Source organism: Poecilia mexicana, unplaced genomic scaffold (assembly GCF_051168715.1).
Source record: "Poecilia mexicana isolate PSO_F unplaced genomic scaffold, ASM5116871v1 scaffold_15, whole genome shotgun sequence".
Taxonomy (NCBI): domain Eukaryota; kingdom Metazoa; phylum Chordata; class Actinopteri; order Cyprinodontiformes; family Poeciliidae; genus Poecilia; species Poecilia mexicana.
The window spans coordinates 10,270,989-10,279,334 of record NW_028263384.1 but is presented as its reverse complement, the minus strand read 5'-3'; positions in this window follow the sequence as shown (position 1 = coordinate 10,279,334).

Sequence of the window (8,346 nt, the reverse complement as noted above, 5' to 3'; positions counted from 1 at the left end):
AGCGGCCCTCGCAGCCAAGCGCCGCTCAAGCCTATAGCCACCGCGGATGTTCCAGCACCGCCTCCCGCCGGCCACCGCCGACGCTCGCGTGCCGTCCTCTACGCGATTCGCTTTGATGCCGTCGGCAGCGTTCCCTGGCGATGCACACAAAATCTGGAGCAGATCGGGCCATGTGGCAAGGAGATACAGCTGTTTGATTAACCTAGGGGGCGCAGTGGAGTCAAATTGCAATTAAACTCTATTGGGCTCTTTAGAGGTTCACAAGTGTCACTCATAAAAAGTCTGGAGCAAATGGGATGATGCGTGTGTTAATAAGAGACGATCGCTTGCATATGGCGAGGGTCAGCCATTTTGCCACGCCCCCATGGGTCAGTAGGCATTGACAGAGTTCATCTTCATGGCATTTTATGTCAGTCTGCACAGGATGAAACCCATAAGAATTAGAGAGAAAAAGTAAGACATACAGTAGAAAAAACAGGTCACTTCCTGTCGGAAGTGGGCGGGGCAAGGGTGATGTCATCAATCGACCACATAACTGTGATGAGGGCTTATCTATAATGAGACATAGAAAGTCTGATGCATCTGTGACCTGGCATTAGGAAGTAATTTCACATTCATGTTTCATGATGTATATTCAAAGTTTGGGACTTAGCCACGCCCCCACGGGTCAGTAGAGTTCATCACGGCAGAGTTCATCATCATCATTTCATTTCATGTCAGTCTGCACAGGATGAAACCCATAAGAATTAGAGAGTAAAAGTAAGACATACAATAGAAAAAACAGGTGACTTCCTGTCGGAAGTGGGCGGGGTTAAGGTGATGTCATCAACTGACCATCTCAATGTGATGAGGGGTGGTCTGTAGTCAGATATAGGAAGTCTGATGCAGCTGTGACCTTCTATGTGGAAGTTATTGCATCTTGATGTTTCATGGCGAATAGTCAAAGTTTGGGACTTAGCCACGCCCACATGCTTTGACATAGAAAAATTCCTACGATAACTTTTCATCTTTAATGTCTCAAGTCTCTGCTGACTGAGTTTGAAGTCTCTATCTCAAAAGCTGCAGGAGGAGATAGATCAGATGCGATGTCTATGAATAAGAGGAAATGGCTGATTTTGATCCAAAATGGCCGACTTCCTGTTGGGTTTGCACCATGGCTCCAAGAGACTTTTTTGTAGGTCCTGACATGATACACATGTGTACCAAGTTTTATAATTCTAGGTTAAAGCATGGCTTGGGGCTGATCATTTAAAAATTTCTAGGGGGCGCTGTAGAGAAATTAGGCCACGCCCATCAACGACTGTTATGGATTCCTGTTCGGGGATGGATAAGGATGCATCCTAGTGAGTTTGGTGCAGCTGGGCTGAACGATGTGGAATCTAGAGCCAAACGTATGTCGGCGGCGTTACCTCTGCTTCGCCGCGGTCCCACGGCCACGCCCTCTACAGAAGACTCTTGGCGCTTTAAAGCAAGTGAGACTAACATGTTATCTGTCATCCAACACAGAATCATGTTGATTAGGTGCAGTGAGCCAGAAAGGCAGCTTTCCATGGAAAAAAAAGCACTTCCTGTTCTGAGGGGGCGGGGCTTAGATGACGTCAGACCATGACAACATAGGATCGTAGGGGACCCTACCTGGATCACTCATGTCAAGTTTGGTGCAGCTGGCCTCAAAATTGTGGAATCCACAGCCAAACGTAAGGACACGGCGTTTAGGGTCACTTCGCCACGCCGCCACGCCCACCTGCTGGATTCAAATGAGCTTGGTTTGGAATCCTCAACACACCAACATGTTTTCTGTCTGTGGACACAGTTTCACCTCGATTAGGTCAAAGGGGTCAGATAGCGACCGTTCAGCGTAAAAAATGACACTTCCTGTTCTCAGGGGGCGTGGCCTAAGTGACGTCATCATTTGACCGTTGGGTATTGTAGAGCATCCCATGATGATCAATCACTGAAAGTTTGGTGCTTCTATGAGTTTTTTTCAAAGAGTTATAACAGTTTGATGTTTCATGGCGAATCGGTGACCTTTGACCCCCGGAAAGACCCCTTCAGCAAGCCCGAAAACGCAAACCTACGATAACTTTGGATCGGCCATGCCTTTTGAACGATCTGACCGAGTTTCAAGCCGATCGATCGAAATCCCTAGGTCAAGTTCGATCAAATGCGAACCCTGTAAACGCCCAAAATCGGGTCAAAATCGGAACTTTAATCCAAAATGGCCGACAATCTGTGATACTTGCACTATGACATTAATTGTAAATTCAGAGTGTTTTGGGGAGCTGTACAAGTGTACCAAGTTTCAAGTCTCTACGATAAAGTAAGTGAATAGGAAAGGGTCTTTTGAAAGTTGCTAGGTGGCGCCCTTGAGCCGTTTCTTTTGCGATTTTTTCAACGACCATAAAATACGAAATTTTTCACCGGGCTCTATGCCCCCGCCACGTTTGGTGAGTTTTTGAATATGATAAAGCCCCCAAAAAGCCCCCTAAAAAGGGTGGCAGAATCGTAATAATAATTAAAGCTCCGCGGAGCCTCAAGCGGCCCTCGCAGCTAGCGCTGCTCCGGCCTATAGCCACCGCGGGGGTACCAGCACCGCCACCCGCCCGCCACCGCCGACGCTCGCGCGCCCTCATCCACGCTATCCGCTTTTACGGCTTCGACAGAGCTCCCTGGCGATGAACCAAAAATCTGGAGCACATCGGGCCATGTAGAGAGGAGATACAGCTGTTTGATTAACATAGGGGGCGCAGTGGAGTCAAATTGCAATTAAACTCCACTGGGCTCCTTAGAGGTTCACAAGTGTCACTCATAAAAAGTCTGGTGTAAATCGGATGATGTGTCTGTGAATAAGAGATGATCGTATGCATATGGCGAGGGACAGCCATTTTGCGACGCCCCCACGCATCAGTAGGCATTGACAGAGTTCATCTTCATGTCATTTTATGTCAGTCTGCACAGGATGAATCCCATATGACTTAGAGTGTAAAAGTAAGACATACAGTAGAAAAAACAGGTGACTTCCTGTCGGAAGTGGGCGGGGCTAAGGTGATGTCATCAATCGACCACCTAACCGTGATGAGGACTGGTCTATAATGAGACATAGAAAGTCTGATGCAGCTGTGACCTTGTATGTGCATGTTATGTCACTTTGATGCTTAATGGTGAATAGTCAAAGTTTGGGACTTTACCACGCCCACACGCTTTGACACACAAAAATTCCTGTGATAACTTCAGACCTTTATTGTCTCAACTCTCTGCTGACTGAGTTTGAAGTCTGTATCTCGAAAGCTGTAGGAGGAGATGGATCAGATGTGACGTCTATGAAAAACAGTAAATGGCGGATTTTGATCCAAAATGGCCGACTTCCTGTTGGGTTTGCACCATGGCTCCAAGAGACTTTTTTGTAGGTCCTGACATCATACACATGTGTACCAAGTTTCATAATTCTAGGTTAAAGCATGGCTTGGGGCTGATTATTTAAATAATTCTAGGGGGCGCTGTAGAGAAATTAGGCCACGCCCATCAACGACTGTTATGGATTCCTGTTCGGGGATAAATAAGGATGCATCCTAGTGAGTTTGGTGCAGCTGGGCTGAACGATGTGGAATCTAGAGCCAAACGTATGGCGGCGGCGTTCCCTCTGCTTCGCCGCGCTGCCACGGCCACGCCCTCTACTGAAGACTCTTGGCGCTTTAAAGCAAGTGAGACCAACATGTTATCTGTCATCCAACACAGAATCATCTTGATTAGGTTGAGAGAACCATAGATGGAGCTTTACAAGTCAAAAAAAGGCACTTCCTGTTCTGAGGGGGCGGGGCTTAGATGACGTCAGACTATGACGACATAGGATCGTAAGGCATCCCACCAGGATCACTCATGTGAAGTTTGGTGCAGCTGGGCTTAAAATTGTGGAATCTACAGCCAAACGTATGGCGACGGCGTTACAGGTCAGTTCGCCACGCTGCCACGCCCACCTGCTCCATCAAAGCGAAACAGGGTTGGAATCCATGACACACCAACATGTTTTCTGTCTGTGGACACAGTTTCATGTTGATTAGGTCAAAGGGGTCAGATAGCGACCATTCACAGTAAAAAATGACACTTCCTGTTCTAAGGGGGCGTGGCCTAAGTGATGTCATCATTTGACCATTGGGTATTGTAGGGGACCCGATGATGATCAATCACTGACAGTTTGGTGCTGCTGTGAGTTTTTTTGTAAAAGTTATAACCGTTTTATTTTTCATGGCGACTAGGTGAACTTTGACCCCAGGTAACCCCCCTTCAGGAAGGTCGAAAACGCAAACCTACGATAACTTTGGATCGGCCATGCCTTATGAACGATCTGACCGAGTTTGAAGCCGATCGATCGAAATCCCTAGGACAAGTTCGAAAAAATGCGAACCCTGTAAACGGCCAAAATCGGGTCAAAATCGGAACTTCAATCCAAAATGGCCGACATTCTGTGATACTTGCACTATGACATTAATTGTAAATTCTGAGTGTCTTGGGGAGCTCTACAAGTGTACCAAGTTTCAAGTCTCTACGATAAAGTAAGTGAATAGGAAAGGGTCCTTTGAAATTTGCCAGGTGGCGCCCTTGAGCCGTTTCTTGTGCGATTTTTCAGAGGACCTTAAAATACGTAAATTTTACACGGGCTCTATGCCCCCGCCACGTTTGGTGAGTTTTTGAATATGATAAAGCCCCCAAAAAGCCAATTCATTTGGCACAAGAACTATAATAATAATAATAATAATAATAAGAAACAGCGCGATTACAATAGGCCTTCGCAGCGCTTAGCTGCTCGGGCCTAATTAAAGCTCCGCGGAGCCTCAAGCGGCCCTCGCAGCTAGCGCTGCTCCGGCCTATAGCCACCGCGGGGGTACCAGCACCGCCACCCGCCCGCCACCGCCGACGCTCGCGCGCCCTCATCCACGCTATCCGCTTTTACGGCTTCGGCAGAGCTCCCTGGCGATGAACCAAAAATCTGGAGCACATCGGGCCATGTAGAGAGGAGATACAGCTGTTTGATTAACATAGGGGGCGCAGTGGAGTCAAATTGCAATTAAACTCCACTGGGCTCCTTAGAGGTTCACAAGTGTCACTCATAAAAAGTCTGGTGTAAATCGGATGATGTGTCTGTGAATAAGAGATGATCGTATGCATATGGCGAGGGACAGCCATTTTGCGACGCCCCCACGCATCAGTAGGCATTGACAGAGTTCATCTTCATGTCATTTTATGTCAGTCTGCACAGGATGAATCCCATATGACTTAGAGTGTAAAAGTAAGACATACAGTAGAAAAAACAGGTGACTTCCTGTCGGAAGTGGGCGGGGCTAAGGTGATGTCATCAATCGACCACCTAACCGTGATGAGGACTGGTCTATAATGAGACATAGAAAGTCTGATGCAGCTGTGACCTTGTATGTGCATGTTATGTCACTTTGATGCTTAATGGTGAATAGTCAAAGTTTGGGACTTTGCCACGCCCACACGCTTTGACACACAAAAATTCCTGTGATAACTTCAGACCTTTATTGTCTCAACTCTCTGCTGACTGAGTTTGAAGTCTGTATCTCGAAAGCTGTAGGAGGAGATGGATCAGATGTGACGTCTATGAAAAACAGTAAATCGCGGATTTTGATCCAAAATGGCCGACTTCCTGTTGGGTTTGCACCATGGCTCCAAGAGACTTTTTTGTAGGTCCTGACATCATACACATGTGTACCAAGTTTCATAATTCTAGGTTAAAGCATGGCTTGGGGCTGATTATTTAAATAATTCTAGGGGGCGCTGTAGAGAAATTAGGCCACGCCCATCAACGACTGTTATGGATTCCTGTTCGGGGATAAATAAGGATGCATCCTAGTGAGTTTGGTGCAGCTGGGCTGAACGATGTGGAATCTAGAGCCAAACGTATGGCGGCGGCGTTCCCTCTGCTTCGCCGCGCTGCCACGGCCACGCCCTCTACTGAAGACTCTTGGCGCTTTAAAGCAAGTGAGACCAACATGTTATCTGTCATCCAACACAGAATCATCTTGATTAGGTTGAGAGAACCATAGATGGAGCTTTACAAGTCAAAAAAAGGCACTTCCTGTTCTGAGGGGGCGGGGCTTAGATGACGTCAGACTATGACGACATAGGATCGTAAGGCATCCCACCAGGATCACTCATGTGAAGTTTGGTGCAGCTGGGCTTAAAATTGTGGAATCTACAGCCAAACGTATGGCGACGGCGTTTAGGGTCAGTTCGCCACGCTGCCACGCCCACCTGCTCCATCAAAGCGAAACAGGGTTGGAATCCATGACACACCAACATGTTTTCTGTCTGTGGACACAGTTTCATGTTGATTAGGTCAAAGGGGTCAGATAGCGACCATTCACAGTAAAAAATGACACTTCCTGTTCTAAGGGGGCGTGGCCTAAGTGATGTCATCATTTGACCATTGGGTATTGTAGGGGACCCGATGATGATCAATCACTGACAGTTTGGTGCTGCTGTGAGTTTTTTTGTAAAAGTTATAACCGTTTTATTTTTCATGGCGACTAGGTGAACTTTGACCCCAGGTAACCCCCCTTCAGGAAGGTCGAAAACGCAAACCTACGATAACTTTGGATCGGCCATGCCTTATGAACGATCTGACCGAGTTTGAAGCCGATCGATCGAAATCCCTAGGACAAGTTCGAAAAAATGCGAACCCTGTAAACGGCCAAAATCGGGTCAAAATCGGAACTTCAATCCAAAATGGCCGACATTCTGTGATACTTGCACTATGACATTAATTGTAAATTCTGAGTGTCTTGGGGAGCTCTACAAGTGTACCAAGTTTCAAGTCTCTACGATAAAGTAAGTGAATAGGAAAGGGTCCTTTGAAATTTGCCAGGTGGCGCCCTTGAGCCGTTTCTTGTGCGATTTTTCTGAGGACCTTAAAATACGTAAATTTTACACGGGCTCTATGCCCCCGCCACGTTTGGTGAGTTTTTGAATATGATAAAGCCCCCAAAAAGCCAATTCATTTGGCACAAGAACTATAATAATAATAATTAAAGCTCCGCGGAGCCTCAAGCGGCCCTCGCAGCCAAGCGCCGCTCAAGCCTATAGCCACCGCGGATGTTCCAGCACCGCCTCCCGCCGGCCACCGCCGACGCTCGCACGCCGTCCTCCATGCGATCCGCTTCGATGTCTTCGGCAGCGTTCACTGGCCATGCACCCAAAATCTGGAGCAGATTGGGCCATGTGGCAAGGAGATACAGCTGTTTGATTAACCTAGGGGGCGCAGTGGAGTCAAATTGCAATTAAACTGTATTGGGCTCCTCAGAGGTTCACAAGTTTCACTCATAAAAAGTCTGGTGCAAATAGGATGATTCGTTTGTGAATAAGAGACGATCGTATGCATATGGCGAGGGACAGCCATTTTGCCACTCCCCCACGGGTCTGTAGGCATTGACAGAGTTCATCATCATCTAATGTTATGTCAGTGTGCACAGGGTTGGAATCCATGACACACCAACATGTTTTAGAGTGTAAAAGTAAGACATACAGTATAAAAAACAGGTGACTTCCTGTCGGAAGTGGGCGGGGCTAAGGTGATGTCATCAATCGACCACCTAACTGTGATGAGGGGTGGTCTGTAGTCAGATATAGGAAGTCTGATGCAGCTGTGACCTTCTATGTGGAAGTTATTGCATCTTGATGTTTCATGGCGAATAGTCAAAGTTTGGGACTTAGCCACGCCCACATGCTTTGACATAGAAAAATTCCTACGATAACTTTTCATCTTTAATGTCTCAAGTCTCTGCTGACTGAGTTTGAAGTCTCTATCTCAAAAGCTGCAGGAGGAGATAGATCAGATGCGATGTCTATGAAAAAGAGGAAATGGCTGATTTTGATCCAAAATGGCCGACTTCCTGTTGGGTTTGCACCATGGCTCCAAGAGACTTTTTTGTAGGTCCTGACATGATACACATGTGTACCAAGTTTCATAATTGTAGGTTAAAGCATGGCTTGGGGCTGATCATTTAAAAATTTCTAGGGGGCGCTGTAGAGAAATTAGGCCACGCCCATCAACGACTGTTATGGATTCCTGTTCGGGGATGGATAAGGATGCATCCTAGTGAGTTTGGTGCAGCTGGGCTGAACGATGTGGAATCTAGAGCCAAACGTATGGCGGCGGCGTTACCTCTGCTTCGCCGCGGTCCCACGGCCACGCCCTCTACAGAAGACTGTTGGCGCTTTAAAGCAAGTGAGACTAACATGTTATCTGTCATCCAACACAGAATCATGTTGATTAGGTGCAGTGAGCCAGAAAGGCAGCTTTCCATGGAAAAAAAAGCACTTCCTGTTCTG